This window comes from Chenopodium quinoa, unplaced genomic scaffold, assembly GCF_001683475.1.
Source record: "Chenopodium quinoa cultivar QQ74 unplaced genomic scaffold, ASM168347v1, whole genome shotgun sequence".
NCBI lineage: Eukaryota > Viridiplantae > Streptophyta > Magnoliopsida > Caryophyllales > Amaranthaceae > Chenopodium > Chenopodium quinoa.
Window position 1 is genome coordinate 10,177,168 of NW_018742738.1, and position 20,668 is coordinate 10,197,835.

A 20,668-nucleotide genomic window follows, 5' to 3' on the forward strand; every position below is an offset into this window, starting at 1 on the left:
ACTACGGAAGCTAGAAGGACGCGACCACTTTTGGAGCCCAGGATCGGTGAGAGCCGGTGATTAAGGGCTCGGTAATTGGGATCCCAAGGTATTTGGACCAAGTATTCGAGACCCGAGAGGAAATCCGGATTGGGCCGAGAAATCTAGCTCAATCGAAGTCCAAGCCTCAAGGAGAAGGAACCGTCCGATCGGGCTACCTCTAGCACGATCGGGCGCGCGTTTTTATAACACCTGATGATGTTTAGTTTTAATTCTTGTTTTAGAAAACGTTTAAATACGATTTTGTAAGGAATTAGTAGATTACCTTCTTTCTTAGACTTGCTCTCTCTACTTAGTATTTTTCTCTCTCTTAAATTCTCTCTCAACTTTTGTTCTTAATTCTTCCTTTAATTCCAGATTTATTTTTGGTAACAATTTCTTCCCTTTTAATTTCAGTTATTTTATTTGTTTTCTTGATTATGCTTTTATTTGTTTACTTGATTAGCTTAGTCATGATGATTTGTGAGTAGTTTAATTTCTAGGGTTTATGGGGATCTAATAAATGATATGAAGGGGTAATTTTGTGATTGTCAATTATCAACGCTTGGTTGATTTCCTATTGATTGTTTTAATGCTATACAATTAGGTTTGGCCAGATTTAATTGTATGATTCTAGCAATATTAATTCGAGATTCGACAGATGAGAATTGATATTTAGGCTTAGTTTCAATAGGCGGATTAATTTATAAATGGTTAAGTCGAGATTCGACAGATGAGATTTAATACCAGTAAATTAACTCTGTGGTTATAATACGTAGCGAAAGCCCTTTATAATCTGATTAACCAATGCTTGATGATTGCTTATTATGATTTGCCCTGGAATATTTTTTATTAGTGAACCTATGCCCTAGGCCTTTTAATATTTGATTTTCTCCCTACTTTATTTCCTTCGACCTTATTCTCCGTAGTTTAGATTTTATTCATAAAAATATTGGTTACTTAGATAATTTAGATTATATTAATTAATTAGAAGTAAAAAGACCTGTTTCCCTGTGGAGTTCGACCCTACTTCCCTATCTACCTTAGTTAGAGGATTTAGGTAATTATTTTTTATTAGGGGATACGACTTTACCCTGTCAGCGGACGTTTCCCTCCACTTATTGAAGAAAGAAGTAAAGCCTTCATTCTCTTTTTGTCTTAGCATCTCAAGTTGTCTATGATCGGTTTTAACTTGAATATTGCACTTGTATCTATCAACGAAAGCGTTTACTATCGATTCCCATGTAGAGGTTTTCTCTTTGTCAAGGGAGAAGTACCATTGCTGGCAAACGGCCTCAAGAGATAGTGAGAACAGAGAGGGGAACACCTTCTTATCGATACCCTTAATGTTCATTATGGTTTCGAAAGCTCTTAGATGGAAGTAAGGGTTATCTCTTGCCTTGAATTTTTGGATGTCAGTGGCGTTGAACTTATGCGGAAGACGTTCCTTGTCCAGCGAGACCCCTTGTGAACTCATGCCCTGAAATTTATAGTCACTAGACAGCTTTCTCAAACTTTCTTGCATGAGTTTCATTTTTTGTTGCTTCACAGGGTCATCGATTTTGAGGGTTAAAGCCTTTAACACCTCAGTCATGTCATTCAATTGATTCCTAAGTTCGTTAACTTCTTCTTGACTTGCCATTATCTTTTTAGCCTTCCTCTTTTGACGAATTGGTTTATTAAAAAGTGAGACTTGAATAAAGAGGTTGTCCTTGATTAATCGCCCTTCTCTCCTCGACCAAATACTGTAGAAAAGGAATTTGGGGATATTCATTGTTAATTATTTGACTCAAACTTTATTTGACATGCAATGGATGGAGGAAGTGAAGAAAGATGGGAATAGAATGTGGAAAATAAGGAATAGAATGTACCCCCAACTCAAATGACGGAAAAACCGACTCATGCATGAACCTAAGACATGGTCATGGTGACATATACTCAAAGTGTGTGCTAAGACTGATGAGTGTAGGTGATATGTTAAGACTCGTGTCATGACCATGTGGCTAGACTATGTGACTAGACTCAATTAATGACTCAACAAGGTGTTAATGACAGCGAAAATTAACCGAATTAATTAGTAAACTGGTTAATGAGACACTAGGTGATGACTCGACCAATAATCCGAACTGTCGGCGAACTGTCGGCATAGCGACAGGACTGGCGTCGCACTGTGTAGTGTAGCGCCAGATGAAAAAGTTGTCGCCGGGCGCCACACCCCACAGAGTGGCGCTACAGCTCATCTTTTGGCACCAATGTTGGAGCTTCAATCTGAGACTGTTTTTGGTGTTATTAATCAACAGGGGTATGCCTAAAGTCGTACTAGGTCAATTCAGATTAAAATATTAGATTTTATTGACTCAAATTAATTAATTAATTAATTAATTAATTAATTAATTAGGCAAAGTTCTTTAAGTCATTGATTTATTTAATCTCAACACAAGTCAAACAAATGGTTAAGAAAACATAGAATATATGCACAACAAATAATGCACAATTAGTCAAGTAGGCACAATATGATGCAATGAGTTTGCAACCTAACCATGGCTCTAGTTCTCTAAAGTTCGGGATATGGGTTAGTCAAAGAGGGTCCATGGTTAATTGTCCGGATGCACCGCGCGGAAGCCTAACCGTGAAGTGTTGGCGCGAGTTGATGGGACACCGCGAGTTTTAGAAAAAACTCGCTTCCATGGTTTGGTGAATTCAACAATCTCGGATGTACCCTTTGTTGTTCAGAGCGTTCAATCAGGTAGATAGAGCATGAATTCCCAGAGGGGTTATGTCCATATGTAGAACACATATGGGTTTCAGAAAAGTGAATAAAACTCAATCAGGAAGTAGGATCGAGCAATCAATACGAAAAACTCGTTGAAATTAGAACGCATATTTCTGGCTCGGTATTGGAAGAATTTGGCGCCAGCAAACAGAGCTTGGCGCCAAATTTTAACTGTAGCGCCTGGCGCCAGCAAACAGAGCATTGATTAATCAAATTATAAAGGGCTTTCGCTACGTATTATAATCACAGAGTTAATTTACCGGTATTAAATCTCATCTATCGAATCTCGACTCAACCATTTATAAATTAGTCCGCCTATTGAAACTAAGCCTAAACATCAATTCTCATCTGTCGAATCTCGAATTAATATTGCTAAACTCATACAATTAAATCTGGCCAAACCTAATTGCATAGCATTAAATCAATCAATAGGAAATTAACCAAGCATTGATAATTAACAATCACAAATTTACCCCTTCATAATATTTATTAGATCCCCATAAACCTTAGAAATAAAACTACTCAAGCATCATCATAACTAAACCAATCAAATAAATAAAGCAAGACATAATCAAAGAAGTAAATAAAATAACTGAAATTAAAAGAGAAGAAATTGTTACCAAAAGAAATCTGGATTAATGAAAGTAATAAAGAACAAAGTTGAGAAAGAATTTAAGAGTGAGAAAATATCCTAAGTAGAGAGAGAAAATCTAAAAGAGAAGGTAATCAGAATTTACGTACATATTTCGTACTTAAACCTTCCTAAAACAAAAACTAAAACAAAACTAATCAGTCTTCTAAGAAAAACACGCGCCCGGTCAGGCGAGGGGCCACCCGATGGGGCCCGCCTTTTTGCTCTGTCCACTGCTGTTGTGTCGCGCCCTATCGAGCTTACGCTCACCCGATCGGGCGCGCTTCTTCCTTGAGGGTGCTTATGCGCGCTTCTTCCTTGAGGGTGCTTATACTTGCAGCCGCCCGATTGGGCGTATGCTTTCCCGATAGGGCCCGGCTTCTTCTTGAGGCTTGGATTTCGATTGGGCTCGATTCCTCGGCCCAATCCGGATTTCCTCATCGGGTCTTGATTAATTGATCCAATAGCCTCGGCATCACATACCGAGCCCTTAATCACTGGCTCTCACCGATCTTAGGCTTCAAGAGTGGTCGTGTCCTTCTAGCTTCCGTAGTTGATCCATAAAAACCCGGGAAAATGCTCCAAAAGTGTAATTTCTTGTAAAACTCAACTAAAACTACGAAAACACTAGAAAACACAAATTAGTAATGAAAGTGTCCCTAAAGAGCCAAAAACACTACTAATTATGACCATGGGACAGGGGTAAAACACTATATAAATTGGACATATTAGCCGCCTGTTGGGGTTTGGTGAGTCCAACTCACCGCGGAAACAAACCCAAAAACAAGACCGCACTCGCAATAAATAAAACCATAAACATAATTAAATTAATCACAAGATTAAGATAAGCTAATTACCTTTGACGCGTGCTTCGCTCCAAAATGAGCTCTTACTTGAAAGCTTCAAGTCCCGCTCACACGGAGACCTCCAACGAAGTCCACCCGCACCAACAAAACCGACTAGGTCAAATGTCTTGGGGTTAGCAAGACCCGACCAATAAAACCCGAGTAATTATATTGAGTTCAAAGGTTTTCACTAATTGTGATGCCTTTTCCAACTCTTACTCAAGCATCATTCCCAATGCCCATACTTGGGTATTTATAGGAAATGATGGGAGTATCATTTACTCTCCCATCAATGTGGGATAGTATGATTTTTCCATTTTATTTTAAAGCTAAAATAAAATTAATAATCAAGCTAGTAATAAATCAACAAATGGCAAGCTCGTGTAAGTGGTTAGGTGAGGACCACTTGGAGAAGGGGGGGACCAAACTTGCTCCCACTCCCTCTCCCATAACCTGCCACCTCACTCCACACACACTCAAGGACCACAAGCCACATGGCACCCACCCTTGGGCACCAAGGCAGCCAAGGTGGGCTGCCATGTGCTGCTTTCCGTGGCAGCCACGCCCAGCAAGCCCAGCAGGCCCAGCACTCGCATGCGGGCTGCCAGGCGTTGCTGGCCAGCAAGCCCAGCATGCATGTGCGGGCTGCTGCTGGCCTTATGCCTTGGCCAGCGTTGCTAGGAAGCAAGCAATGGCCTAGCCATGCTGCTACTAGCTGTGGCGAGCTAGCGCGCCTAGCGTGCTAGCTGCTGCAGCTTGTTGCGGCATGGCTTGCTAGCCATTACGCGCACAAGGCTGTGCCTAGCATGCTAGCACGCACTAGGCAACGCCTAGCCTTGCGATGCTAGCATGGGTGCGCTAGCACGCACCAGCCAGCCTAGGCTCGGCTTGGTGCGCATGCTAGCCACCATGCTAGGCCATACGCCCTTAGCACTCGGTTTGCTTGGGCATTCCGATGCTAGGGGTATTTTGGTCTTTTGTTGATTTATTACTATTTCTCGTCTCGTCTTTCACTATTTTTCGACTCGACTTCCGACGCTCGGTTTCGACGCTCTAAGCTCGAATTTCCGACGTCTAAATAAATATTTCTCGGTCGACTCATTAATTCCTTCCGAATTAATTCGTCGGTTCGGTTTGTTGAATGCTTGGGTGTGACCAGAAGGGTTCAGTCAAGATTAAGCTGTAATATTAATTATTCATTAATATTACTGATCGGAAGCGGCCTCCACCCAGGCATTCCGATCACTTGACCTCACTGAATATATTAGCTTTCTAATAATTCTGAACCCACTAACGGAATAGTACACTTGTTCGAAGGACACCATTCCTTTCAATCTCCCACTTGTCCTTCCGGACAAGTGCGCATTTTGTGTACAACCTTTTTCCTATGTCGCTTAATGTCTCTTCATGAACTATAAGGTAAGATTTATTTTGTCATCCTTATTACGTCCAGAAGTGTTTCCCGATTCCGAGTCTGATTGTCAATAAACAGATGATTTCTTAAATCCATCCGAGCACGGCCATGCATTTTACAGTCTCGCTCTACGAGAGGCCTTGTATACAACAAAGACATCTTCCCTATTTTAGTAGGGGGACATTCCCAGTCTTGTAATGTAGCTCCTCTTACTGAGAGGACCTAGTCGCCCGAGTGTTTCCGTTATAATCCCCTATTACGGCAGACGTTTGACAACATCAAAGCGAACTAGTACTCAAACAAGAGAACTCACAATACTCATGGTCGAGGAAATAGGTTCCGATAGCCATAATGAGAAGTATACTTATGACAAATTTTTTAATTTCTTAAAGTATTCCCATAGGTCGATCTAGTATGGTTCTAAACCAATACCTGTGCAAATGATTTATGACAATCATGTCCTTGTAGCACATGAAACGGTGCTATAAATCAAACTACACACTAATCTCAATCGGTCATTAATCGTCCATCGTTTAAATGACCTTGATTAGGGATAATTTTCGATTATAATATTCAATGTTCACTTAATAGGTGTTTCCTTACCAAGACTGGTCTTGATACCCTATTTTGAATATTCTCAGAATCGAATGGACTCATTATTTAATCCTAAACCACAATTAAATAGCATAACGGAGTAATAAATTATTGCATGAAATTTTATATTACTCCAAAACTTGAATGGTTTTCCTTAGCGTCTTACATTAATTTTTCTCAAAATTAACTAAAATACTAAACAAGGAAATCAAAGCCAGTCTCCTACATGCTTGATTCCCATTGCCTCAACGTGCTTGTTGTGCTTCACTTGAGGCAAAGGTTTAGTAAGTGGATCGGCTACATTGTCATCCGTTCCAACTTTGCAAATTCTGATTTCACCCTCTGATTTCCATTCTCGAATCATGTGAAATCGCCGCTTGACATGTTTGACCTTCTGATGTTCCCTAGGCTCTCTGGCCTGAGCAATAGCTCCATTGTTGTCACAATAGAGGGCTATTGGACCCTTTATAGAGGGTACAACATCAAGTTTACCAACGAACTTACGAATCCAAACAGCCTCCTTAGCTGCTTCAGCAGCTGCTAAGTATTCGGCTTCAGTTGTAGAATCTGCAGTTGTACTCTGCTTTGCGCTCTTCCAACTAAACGCCCCTCCATTTAGACAGAACATATATCCAGATTGCGATTTGAAATCGTCTCTATCTGTTTGGAAGCTTGCGTCGGTATAACCTTCCACAACTAAATCCTCTACACCACCATACACCAGGAATTTATCCTTGTTCCTTTTCAGGTACTTTAGGATATTTTTGGCCGCAGTCCAATGCACCTCTCCTGGGTCTGATTGGTAACGGCTGGTAGCACTTAAGGCATACGATACATCTGGCCTAGTACATATCATGGCATACATGATCGATCCAATAAGCGAAGCATATGGAATCTGATTCATTCTTACCCGCTCATCAGGTGTCTGTGGACACTGCTTCTTGCTTAGGGTTATGCCATGTGACATTGGCAGGTGACCTCTCTTGGCCTCCTCTATGCCAAATCGAGCAAGTACCTTATCAATATAAGTACTTTGACTCAATCCAATCATCCTTTTCGATCTATCTCTATAGATCTTGATGCCTAGTATGTACTGAGCCTCTCCCAAGTCTTTCATTGAGAAGCACTTTCCAAGCCAGGCCTTTACAGACTCTAACAACGGAATGCTGTTTCCAATGAGCAATATGTCATCGACATATAAGACTAGGAAGGCGATGTCACTCCCACTGACCTTCTTGTAAACACAAGATTCATCTGGATTCTTGATAAAACCAAACTTACTGATGGCTTCATCGAATCGCAGATTCCAACTTCTGCTTCCTTGCTTTAATCCATAAATGGACTTCTTAAGCTTACAAACTTTCCTAGCATTGTTTTGGTCGACAAAAACTTCAGGCTGTGTCATATACACAGTTTCTTCCAAATAACCATTAAGGAAGGCGGTTTTGACGTCCATCTGCCATATTTCATAATTGTAATATGCAGCAATCGCTAGGAGGATCCGAACGGATTTAAGCATTGCGACTGGTGAAAAGGTTTCATCGTAATCAATACCATGAACTTTTTTGTAACCTTTTGCCACCAATCTAGCTTTGTAAATGAATACATTTCCATCTTTGTCGGTTTTCAACTTGAAAATCCACTTACATCCAATAGGTGTATAACCTTCGGGTAAGTCAACCAAGTCCCAGACTTGATTTTCAAACATGGAATCCATTTCAGATCTCATGGCCTCTTGCCATTTAGCAGAGTCGGTGCTTGCCATCGCTTGCTTGTAGGTTGCCGGTTCATCTCCATCCATAATCAGGATGTCCTGATTCTCGGTTAATACTAAACCAAGATATCTATCAGGTTGAGATCTCGGCCTCTGAGACCTACGTAGGGTAATGAATTGAGCATTTACATTGTCGGTTCGACTTTGCACATTTTGACCTGCGTCAACAGATGCTGTTTGAGCACTTTGACTGTCATTATGATTTTGTTGCTCATCCTCACGAACTTCGTTGAGTTCGATTTTCCTCCCACTTGTCATTTTGGAAAGGTGCTCCTTCTCCAAAAAGACACCATCGCGAGCAACAAACACTTTGTTCTCCGATTTTTTGTAGAAGTAATACCCTTTGGTTTATTTTGGGTAGCCCACAAAGTAAACCTTGTCAGATTTGGGATGAAGTTTGTCAGAAATCAATTTCTTGACATATGCTTCGCATCCCCTTATCTTTAGAAAAGATAACCTAGGAGGTTTCTTCGTCCATAATTCATATGGAGTCTTTTTTACAGCTTTTGATGGAGCACGGTTCAGTGTTAGTGCCGCAGTTAGAAGTGCGTGTCCCCAGAAAGAGATAGGAAGATCACTAAGACCCATTGTTGATCGTACCATGTCTAACAAGGTTCGATTTCTCCTTTTGGATACTCCGTTCCATTATGGAGTTCCTGGAGGTGTCAATTCTGAAAGTATACCCTTTTCTTTCAGATGGTCATCGAATTCTTGGCTCAAGTATTCACCACCTCGATCCGATCGAAGGGCTTTGATTTTCTTGCCAAGCTGATTTTCAACTTCACTCTGAAATTCTTTGAACTTTTCAAATGATTCAGATTTATGCGACATGAGGTAGACATAGCCATATCTACTATAGTCTTCTGTGAAAGTGATGAAATATCGATGTCCATTTCTTGTGGTTGAGCTCATTGGTCCACATACATCGGTATGTATAAGACCTAATAAGTCACTTGCCCTTTCTCCCAACTTGGAGAATGGCTGTTTAATCATCTTGCCTAATAGACATCCCTCGCAATTCTCAAATGATTCTAAATCGAAAGAGTCAAGAACACCTTCTTGTAGAAGTTTCTTGATGCGTTTGATGTTGATGTGGCCAAGACGACAATGCCACAAGTCTGATTTGACTCTATGGTCTTAGCTCTTTTGGTATCATTATTCACATTATAAACTTGTTTGTCTAAAGAAAGCACATAAAGGCCATTTTCAAAATGTGCAATACCATATAAAACATTATCGAGATAAAACGAACATTCTTTGTCCTTTACTCGAAATTCAAAACCTCGGGCGTCCAACGCCGAAATTGAAATAATGTTTTTGGTAATATTAGGAACATAATAAACATTATCGAGTTCCAAAACTAGCTCGGTGGGCAAAGACAAACTGAGAGTTCCTACGGATACGACACAATTTTGGCTCCATTGCCGACCCGGAGTTCAATCTCTCCCTTCTCTAGCCTTCTAGCGTTCCTTAGTCCCTGAGAATTGGAACAAAGGTGTGAGCCACATCCGGTATCTAATACCCATGATGTTAAGCTAGTGAAGTTAAAGTCTATAACGAATATACCTGATTCAGAAGCAACGGTTCCGTTCTTCTTATCTTCCTTGAACTTGAGGCAATCTCTCTTCCAATGTCCCTTCTTCTTACAGTAGAAACATTCGGAATCAGATTTAGAAGACGCTACCTTCTTATCCTTGGTAGCTTTAGACTTAGGCGGAAAAGTTTTTTTCTTACCTTTCCCCTTAAAGCCTTTATTCTTCTTGCCCGAAAATTTGAACGGCTTGCCCTTTTTAATCATGAGAATATCATGCTTTCCCTCATCCTTGAGCGTTTTCTCAGCTTGCTTCAACATACCATGAATCTCGGTGAGGGTTTTTCTCCATGTTGTGCATATTATAGTTCATCTTGAACTGATCATAGCCTTTGTGCAGTGAGTGGAGAATGATGTCAATTGCCATCTCGGTTGAATACCCCGCATCAAGCTTTCCCATGTTTTCAAACAATCCAATCATTTTGAGTACATGTGGGCTGACTGGATCTCCTTTCTTGAGCTTGCTCTCAAGGATCTGCCTGTGGGTTTCAAACCTTTCAGTTCGGGCCTGCTCTTGGAACATATTCTGCAATTCAGAAATGATCTCAAAAGCCGTCTCTTTTTCAAAGAAAGTCTTTTGAAGCTCAGGAGACATTGTGGCCAACATGATGCATTTGACATCTCGATTGGCACTTTGCCATCGATTTAGGGCAGCTTGAGTCACCTCCTCATTGGGAGCCTCGGGCATTTCCTCATCAAGGACATATTCCTTTTGGTCTTGCATGAGAACAATTCGCAAGTTCCTTTTCCAATCAAGAAAATTTAGCCCACTCAGCTTCTCCTTGTCGAGAATTGAGCGTAACGAGAATTGGTTGTTTGAGTTATTTGAAGACATGATTCTACAATTGAAACAATTTGAAATGAAAAACCATTCATTATACTTAAATAAGATTGAATTCATGCATTTTAATCAAACTTATTTAAAACGTCTTATTCACACATTAAAGATTGTCCCCATTTTAGGTGAGAATAAGTCGATTCCAAGATCCAAAGAAACAAAGAGTGGTTAAGCATGCTTTGGCTTGTCTTAACACTCAATCTCCTAAGGTAAGAAACCCTTTGCTAATGGATCCAAGCCACTCTTGGTTGAATAAATCGTCGCATCCAATGCTCTCTAAAAAATTTATTCACTTTTCCACGACATGTTAGGACTCCATCACTCATATCGTTGAGTATAACCAAAACCACCTTGCATACACGGTATGCCTTACGTTCCTTGGAGAATTAGTGATGCCTCGCTTTGGCGTAGCCCACCACTACCCTCGTTCGGTTGGTAAGTGTGTTTTGGAATGGCAAGTTTTACTCAATATTTTATGGACCTAGGGTTTCTATGTTGGTTGATTTAAGTGAACTTAATTAATCATCTCAACATTCGAAATCCTAAACATGCATCTAACATATAATTCATATATATATAAACATAAATATATATCGAAAACATAAATAGAGATGCATTTGGCAACTAGCATGACCCCTTAAGATCTTCAAGTCTTCAAAAGGTCTTCATTTGCAACTTCATGGCTTTGTCTTCTAAGAACCCCGTCTTCAAGACTTGACCAAAACATATTAAGGTACAATTGCTAGTATCTACGATTAGGACTAATATAAATATTAAGGTACAAAAATACTCAACGGTTCGCAGACCGTATTTAGATTTACAAAAATACATCACGGATCACAGTCCGTATTTTCTATCCTAATCGGGCCCCACTAGTTGTCATTTCATAAAACCTGTGAGAGAATTTACATTCCATTCATCCATTCACTATCTGTGAATGGCTCATGCATTTTACAACGATAAACAAGTAACAATGCATAAAATGCGCTAGAACTAGTAACAACGGGCCCCACGCCCTTCCTCGCACACACAGACGCACAGCACCACGCACCTAAGAACGAAGCGCCCAGCAGCCTCGACAGCCACATATGAGTTGCGTGAGCAGCCCAGCTGGCCGAGAGCTAGCTCGGGGCTCTTAGGCCTCGTGTTGCGTGCTAATGCTTCAAAAATTATCGATTTTTGTGTGTGACATTATAAATCAATTCTAAATTAATTTTAGAATCAATTTTGAGGAAAAATGAAAAATAACAAGTCCAACTTAAATAATTCATCCAAATGCAATTAACCAAATTTATTTCCAAGAACCATTCTTTAATAAAATTGGTTTAACTTGGTGTAATAAAATAAATTAGGGCAATTCTAACTATTAATTTAATCACTTTAAATTAATCTTGAGATTTTGACAAAATAAAAGGGAGTTGGAAAAATGAACATAAGTTCAATAAAGACTCCAACTTTAATACTTGTGACTCCATGAAAAAATTATATCTTCCAATATGAAGATCAACCAATTTCAATCACAAGTTTTAAACTTTATGATTCCAATCAACTAAAAAAATGATTAAATCAACAAAGTTTAACCAAAATTCATGGAATTTAGTAACTCAAAGTTTCAATCACTTATCATAAATAAAGATTGAATCTTTAGTACTTGGAAGCAACAAAGAACAACAATTTCACACTTGATGCAATTAATTTGCAATTATGTGAAAAAATAAAACCAAACTTTCAAGCACCAATTACTACCAAGTAATCATGCTTAAAGTGGTCTAAAATTGCATATAATTAAAGGAAAGAACCAAATTCATAACCACCATAAATATGCAATCAATTTTCAAGGTTCGAAAGACTTAAAATTTTTCGTCAAAACGAAAAATCCCTCGAAAAATGCATTTTTTGGTCGTTTTTTGGCTAAAACAAGAGACCTGAAAGGGTAAAACCATTTCCAGAACGCCTTCTCCACCTAAAATTCACTATTTTTGGGTCGAAATCTGGGTTCGGGAGCTGAAGACAGCTCTAATACGAGGTAAAAATTGGAAAAACGAGTTACTAATCTAATTAGCAACTTAAAACCATAAAAATTAAGCCATAAAAAACACCTTGAAAATATTATGATTTTAAAAATAAACAAGCAAGGCTCCGATACCGCTGTTGGGGTTTGGTGAGTCCGACTCACCGCGGAAACAAACCCAAAAACAAGACCGCACTCGTAAATAAAACCATAAACATAATTAAATTAATCACAAGATTAAGATAAGCTAATTACCTCTGACGCGTGCTTCGCTCCAAAATGAGCTCTTATGAAAGCTTCAAGTCCCGCTCACACGGAGACCTCCAACGAAGTCCACCCGCACCAAAACCGACTAGGTCCAATGTCTTGGGGTTAGCAAGACCCGACCAATAAAACCCGAGTAATTATATTGAGTTCAAAGGTTTTCACTAATAGTGATGCCTTTTCCAACTCTTACTCAAGCATCATTCCCAATGCCCATACTTGGGTATTTATAGGAAATGATGGGAGTATCATTTACTCTCCCATTAATGTGGGATAGTATGATTTTTCCATTTTATTTTAAAGCTAAAATAAAATTAATAATCAAGCTAGTAATAAATTAACAAGTGGCAAGCTCATGTGAGTGGTTAGGTGAGGACCACTTGCAGAAGGGGGGACCAAACTTGCTCCCCACTCCCTCTACCATAACCGGCCACCTCACTCCACACACACTCAAGGACCACAAGCCACATGGCACCCACCCTTGGGCACCAAGGCAGCCAAGGTGGGCTGCCATGTGCTGCTGTCCGTGGCAGCCACGCCCAGCAAGCCCACCAGGCCCAGCACTCGCATGCGGGCTGCCAGGCGCTGCTGGCCAGCAAGCCCAGCATGCTTGTGCAGGCTGCTGCTGGCCTTGTGCCTTAGCCAGCGCTGCTAGGCAGCAAGCAATGGCCTAGCCATGCTGCTGCTAGCTGCTGCAGCTTGTGGCGACATGGCTTGCTAGCCATTGCGCGCACAAGGCTGTGCCTAGCATGCTAGCACGCACTAGGCAGCGCCTAGCCTTGCGATGCTAGCATGGGTGCGCTAGCACGCACCAGCCAGCCTAGGCTCGGCTTGGTGCGCATGCTAGCCACCATGCTAGGCCATACGCCCTTAGCACTCGGTTTGCTTGGGCATTCCGATGCTAGGGGTATTTTGGTCTTTTGTTGATTTATTACTATTTCTCGTCTCGTCTTTCACTATTTTTCGACTCGACTTCCGACGCTCGGTTTCGACGCTCTAAGCTCGAATTTCCGACATCTAAATAAATATTACTCGGTCGACTCATTAATTCCTTCCGAATTAATTCGTCGGTTCGGTTTGTTGAATGCTTGGGTGTGACCCGAAGGGTTCAGTCAAGATTAAGCTGTAATATTAATTATTCATTAATATTACTGATCGGAAGCGGCCTCCACCCAGGCATTCCGATCACTTGACCTCACTGAATATATTAGCTTTCTAATAATTCTGAACCCACTAACGGAATAGTACACTTGTTCGAAGGACACCATTCCTTTCACCGCCAACAAGTTTTTAAGGAGCTTGCAAACCGTTCACGGATCATTAAAGGCAACCACGATTAAGGGACAATGAAGGCAACAACGATTGACCCGTGAAGGTTACACCCCATTCATAATCCATGAGATTACTAACTCCATATGGTTCAGAACCACGAAAGGAGGATCGGGGATGATGGTACGAAGTGAGTCATGGAATCACAATCGCCCGTATTGGCCTCTACTTGATTCTTATAGTGAAAAGTGATTCCTGCGATCTCAAAGGCATGCAAACAAAGATTCAATTTGCTCTAAACTATTATTAGGCTAAATTGGTTGAATATTAATCCAACATATAATTCTAAAATATTAGTGATCACTTAATTTAACAACAAGATTAAAAAGGATCCTAAACCGGTTGTCCAAATTATCTTATTAGGCGTGATTTTCAATTACATATTCCCTTTAAACATGTAATATGGTGATCATAGATAATAATAGAACAAACTTTAATATTGGAAGCAATTTAGCAATAATTCCAACAATATAAAAACGTTAGAAAAATAATAGAAATAAAAGGAACATAATTCTTACTTTGATTCTGTTTGCTTGCAACTATAAAATAATAAACAAGTTAGTAACTTCAAGGAAATAATAACAAAACAATAATTAAATTAAGTAGAGTTGATTTGGGGCCAAACCCTTAAACAGTTCTACCTTTCACGCCTTGGCTTAAGGACAAAACCACAAGTAAAGTATGGACTCCTTAGAGTGCTTGAAGAAGGAATTTTGAAAGAAAAAGGATAAGCTAGTGTTTAGGCTAGAGCATAGAGGAGAGAAAAATAGAGAATTAATTGATGCCCCGTACATCAGAAATGAGGGGGTATTTATAGAAAAAATGTGCTGAGGGAACACACGGAACCCTAAAAAGATAAAAAAAAAACCCTAAAAAAGTATACCGCGACACGACAAAGTGTACCGTGACACGGGAAATTCCACCGTCAGACGAGGAACATTTCCGTGACACGGTGTACAGCCGTGTGACGCGGGAAATATTTGGCGAACGGGGGAGAAAACACGTTAAGGGTTTACGCGGAAAGGACACGGAAACTCCTGTGTCACAGCAAGTGTCCCGTGTCACGGGGAATCCCACCGTCAAATGGGACAATTTCCCGTGACACGATGGACAAATGCTGTGACGCGGGAGTCCTAGTCCGTTTTTAGTCTAAATGCCGTGACGTGTGTGTTAAACTAGTGAGTGTAGGTGACATGTTAAGACTCGTGTCATGACCATGTGGCTAGACCATGTGACTAGATTCAATTAAAGACTCAATGGGACATCATAATTAATAAAAATAATCGAATTGATTAGCAAACTGTTTAATTAGACACAAAGTGATGACTCGAGCAATATGCCGAACTGTCGCCAAAACGATAGGACTGGCGTCGCACTGTGAAGTCGCCAAAAACTGTAAGGAATATTTCAAGCATTACCCCTAGATTGAACCCCACTGTGATCATACACTAAAGTACGGTGGCGTCCAAAGGGAAAGAAGATAGAGCAAAAGAGTCGCCAACAAGTTTTAGGAACTTGTAAACCGTTCAAAGGGTGAAGGTTACACCCCTTAACGATCCAAGAGATCGTTAACTCCAATAGCTCTTGAACCATGACTTGTAGTTCGGGATTGAAGGTACAAATCCAACCTAAAAGTGATTGAATCTGCCCTAATAATAGGCCTCTACTTTATTCTGATCGTATTCATGTGCGCTTTCTGACTAACATGCAATCAATAGGATTACCCTAAACCTGTTTATCTATGTTGGTTGAATATTAATGCACAAATAAATCTATTATTGGCGATCACTTGAATTATAATCATATTAACCCTAAACAAGATTATTAATTATCTTATTAAGCGTGATTACAAGTACAAATTCCCTTTAAACATGCATAAAAGGCGTGATCAAGCAATAAAAAAAATATCAAGCAACATAATAATAATCACAATAATCATAATAATAATTATCATAATAATAATTATAATCATAACAATCATAACTAAAATAATCATCATAACAATAATTATAACAATTAAAATCATAAATCATAAAAATAATCATAATAATGTTAAATCATAATAATAGCAAGATCCTAGGCATGATACTAACAAGATTAATAACAAACCCTAACATCTCACTAAGCAATAAAAATCAAAGCTTTAGCCCTAACATGATACTAAGATTTATAAATATTAGGAAGAACATAAAAGGAATCATACTTTTAATCATACTTGATATTAAAGTTACCCTAGGCATGATACTAGGAAGATCAAAACGCCCTAACATAACATTAGGAATCATAATAACAATCTAAGCATGATTTCTACAAGATAACATCAATAAAAACCATTAAAGCACTTACTTGGATGCCTCGTACCTCTTTCTAATAACAAAATACACACATTAGTAACTTCAAGGAAAATAATAATTAAAACAATTTAATTAAATAATTGTAAGAGAGATTTGGGACCAAACCCTTAGAAATTAAAACCTTTCACGTATAGGGCGAAGGCAACTTTGAATTATGCTAGGTGTGTCTAGTGCTAATATATGAGGAATTGTGTTTGTAAAAGGGTAGGCTTAGAAAGAGTGAGAGAATCAAGAATTTCTTGATGAGAGTTAGTGAAAATTGATAAATCAAAACGGAGTTTTTAGAAGGCTATTTATAGAGAAAATCAGCCAAAAAGATAGAAAATCGAAACAGAGTTCTGACGCGCAAAAACGAGGTTAGCGTCAGGCGCTAGCGCCAGGCACCAGGCTTAGCGCCAGGCGCTAATGACTAGCGTTTGGCACTAATCCCGTTTTTGACGCGTTTTCTAAAATCGGATAGAATTTAACTGTACAGGAGGATAAAATTGTATTTTCCTCAAAAACACTCTTTTATTCTGATTAAAACTCTAAAAAGTCAACAAAAGTCAATTTATCAATGCTAATTGAATTAGGAATGAAAAGAACTTTCTAGAAGAATCTAGAAGACTAAAACCATTCTTAATTGCATTATGAATGATAAATCCATATTAGGCCCTCCTCTAGATCATTGGGCCGCATATAAGGCTCAAACCGGGCCTAGTTTAGTAATTTGGCCATAACTTCCTCAATATTCATCGGAACTGGGCTTATAATATATCGTTGGAAAGCTCTTTTCAATCCCTATCCAACTACACTATTATTGGACTCATATCATGGACCAACCAAACTGGATTGACAGTTTTCTTAAAATTGGTTTTCAAAAACAGAGAGAAGAGAAAAGAAATTAAAACTATCCGCAACACTAGACTTTCCACACTTTCACTTCATTCGATTATGATTCGACGTGAAAGGTACTCATCACCGGGTTTGGTTTTGGGGAGACACAAATGGGTGTCTACAAGAGGGCTCTTTCTATTGCATCAACTTCCTTCTGCCATTTGTCTATCTCATCTGTAAAGGATGCAACACAAAATACCGCCTCCAAGGGATCTTTTACAAGAGCTTGGGGCTTGTTAGAACAATTTTGAACCACATCAACACTAAAGCACATCTCACCTGTCATGGGGCTTTTAGGGGTATTATCAAGAATAAAAATAATTTTATCGTCCCCTACTGATAGCGTCAATTTGCCACATCTCACATCTATAATTGCTCCTGCGGTGTTAAAGAATGGTCTACCCAAAATAATTGGGGTTTGCGTATCCTCATCCATATCAAGAACAACAAAATCAACAGGTATATAAAATTTACCTCCTCTAACAGGAACATCGTCTAAAACACCTAAGGGGTATTTAAAAGAACGGTCGGCCATTTGTAGAGTAAAATTAGTAGCTTTTAATTTACCCATATTTACAAAGATAATGGCATAACACTAACGCTTGCGCCCAAATCACACAATGCATTATCAATCATTAGATTGCCAATATGACAAGGGATAGAAAAACTACCCGGATCTTTTAATTTAGGTGGAGATTTATTTTGAAGTACGGCACTACACTCTATAGTGAAAACTACTGTCTCTACCTCACTAATAGACCTTTTTCTTGTCAATATTTCCTTCATAAATTTTGCATATGCAGGTATTGGTGTAATTAATTCAGTGAAGGGAACTGTTACCTGCAAATCTTTTACCATCTCCAGAAACTTACTAAACTACTTATCCAAATTTGTTTTCAGGTGACGATTGGGGAATGGAAGTTTGATAATTGGTTTTGGAGCATTACTGCTCTTTTCTGGAGCTGCTACCTTCCCTGGAGTCGTACCCTGCAACGTAAAATCAGATGTATTAGTATTACTCTTTAGCCCTCCAGGGCTATTAGCTACATTGTCAGGTTTAATAGAATCAAGATTAGCATTATTTAATAAAACAGGTTCATCATTTCGGGGCATAGGGGGGCCTTCATAGTGTGAACCACTCCTTAGAGTAATTGCATAAGCTTGATCTGTAGGCCTGGTTGGCTGTGCTGGCAGGGCTCCCTGTTGACGGGCTTATAGAGTAGCAGAAATTTGCGCAATTTGATTATCTACAATTTTGTTATGTGCTAAGATCGAATCAATTTGGGCGTCTCTACTCTCCATGTGCTTCTGCATATTAGCCAGCATCGCTTTAATTTCTACCAAAGCAGGGTCGGAAGATGAGGAGGGTTTTTGTGGTTGGTTCTTCTGGCCAGCATTGGGGTGGTAATATTTATGTTGTTGTTGTTGTGGCGCTTATGATTCTTGTGGTGGTGGATTTTGGACATTGGTGCTCCAGTAGGATAGGTACGGATAATTCCGGTATCAAGGATTGTAGGTGTTGGAGTATGGGTTATTCTGCCTATAAGCTTGAAAGGCATTGACAATAACATGAGTTTTATAAAACTTGAAGTACCGTGTGCATGGTACTCCAGGAGTATGCTAGAAATTAGGGGTGAGCAAATCGGGTACCCGGTCAAATTTTTAAGACCCGAACCCGAAATTGGTTGGTACTGGGTCCTAAAATTCGGAATTGAAATTGGAACCACTTCAACCGGGTCCTAAATTTTAAGTATTGGAATTGGAACCGCCGGGTACCGAGTCCAGTTTCGGGTACCCACTTATGTAAATAATTATTAAATTTTAATACAAATTTAATACTTATTTTGATCCATTTTCATTTTTTGCGTTTAATACTTATATTTATATGTGAATGATTGCATGAGCTATTTTATTTAGGTTATATATAAATAATATATATTTTTTTTTATTTTACTAACTAGATACATTTAACATATATATTTTTTTAAAAAAAAAGTATATTTAGTTTAATATATATTGGGTAACCGGGTACCCAACCGGTTCCGGGTCAAAAAAATTGGAAATTGCAATTAGAATCGGTTGCAACCGGTTCCTAAACTTATTACCCGGAATTGGAACCATCGGGTCCAATTCCACATCCGGACCTACTGGTTCCTAACCGGTTCCAATTCCATTTCCGGGTACCCGGAATTTTTGCTCACCCCTACTAGAAAGTGCGGACCCCAAATGGCTCCACTCGAATTGATCGACCCAATAGCAGGTTTAACTTGATACCTGAACATACAACCACCGGTTGATGAGAAAAATGACAAACGTCTATGTTTCCCAAGAAAATATTCTAACTTATCTCACGAATTTTGCTATTCAAACTTCGTACATAGCATCATGATTCAAGGCATTCATCTGAAGCACAAGCAACAAAAACATCCATAAAATGAAACAGTAGAATTGACATAAAGCTAACCCCTCAACAGTTCATCCATACTATTGAATATTGATTCCGAAGGTCAGGTCAAACTCAAAATATTTGATATTCAAATCCAAAAGAAATCAAAACAAAAAACAACAAACCTTGGAAAGGGAAAAGATTACTGAATACTCCGACAAGATTCCCAACCTGCAAACATCCTAATATCCTATGAATCTCACAGTAGATTCTGTACCTCTTAAAAAAAACACAGTTTGCTAATCACTCACTCAAATTCTTCTATATAAAGGAACCTAAATATAAAATTGGGAGATGAACTAAAAACATATCATTATCTAAAGGAGAGAAAGAGAGATAGAGGAGCTCCCTTCAAATCCAATAGAGAGGGCTGAGAAGTGGTAAAGAGCTGCCATTTCATGCATTTCTGGCCATTTACTTGCATTCTTTGCGACTACGATGATGGATAACCGGAAGAAGGTGAAGTTCGAGTAGGACTATGGGTTTTGTTTCGATTATGTGGGAGCAACTCCTTCCACTAGCTTCGTTCGCTCATTGGACTGAAGGGAGCTCCATCCATTCATTTCGTTGTCTGTCACTCTTTCATACTTTTCTAAATTTCACACATTAACATGATAAAATTTTAGTGTAGCATAAATATACGATATTCATATGTTCATGCATATTCTTATACTATCATGCTTCATAACCTATCAACTTACTCTTCTCTTTCATGTTTTTTTCAGGAAGTATCAAATACTTGGGTACTAGAAGGTCATCCTTTTTCTGCAGCAATTGTATCACATGAAGACTAGTTCGAGTAGTTCCCCATAAAACGGAATTTAAAATAGGAGCAATAGAGACTAGCAATTCTTCCTTTTGCAATCTTTTATTTTTCCCTTTTGTTTTTACCCCCTTCAAGTTGGGGTTA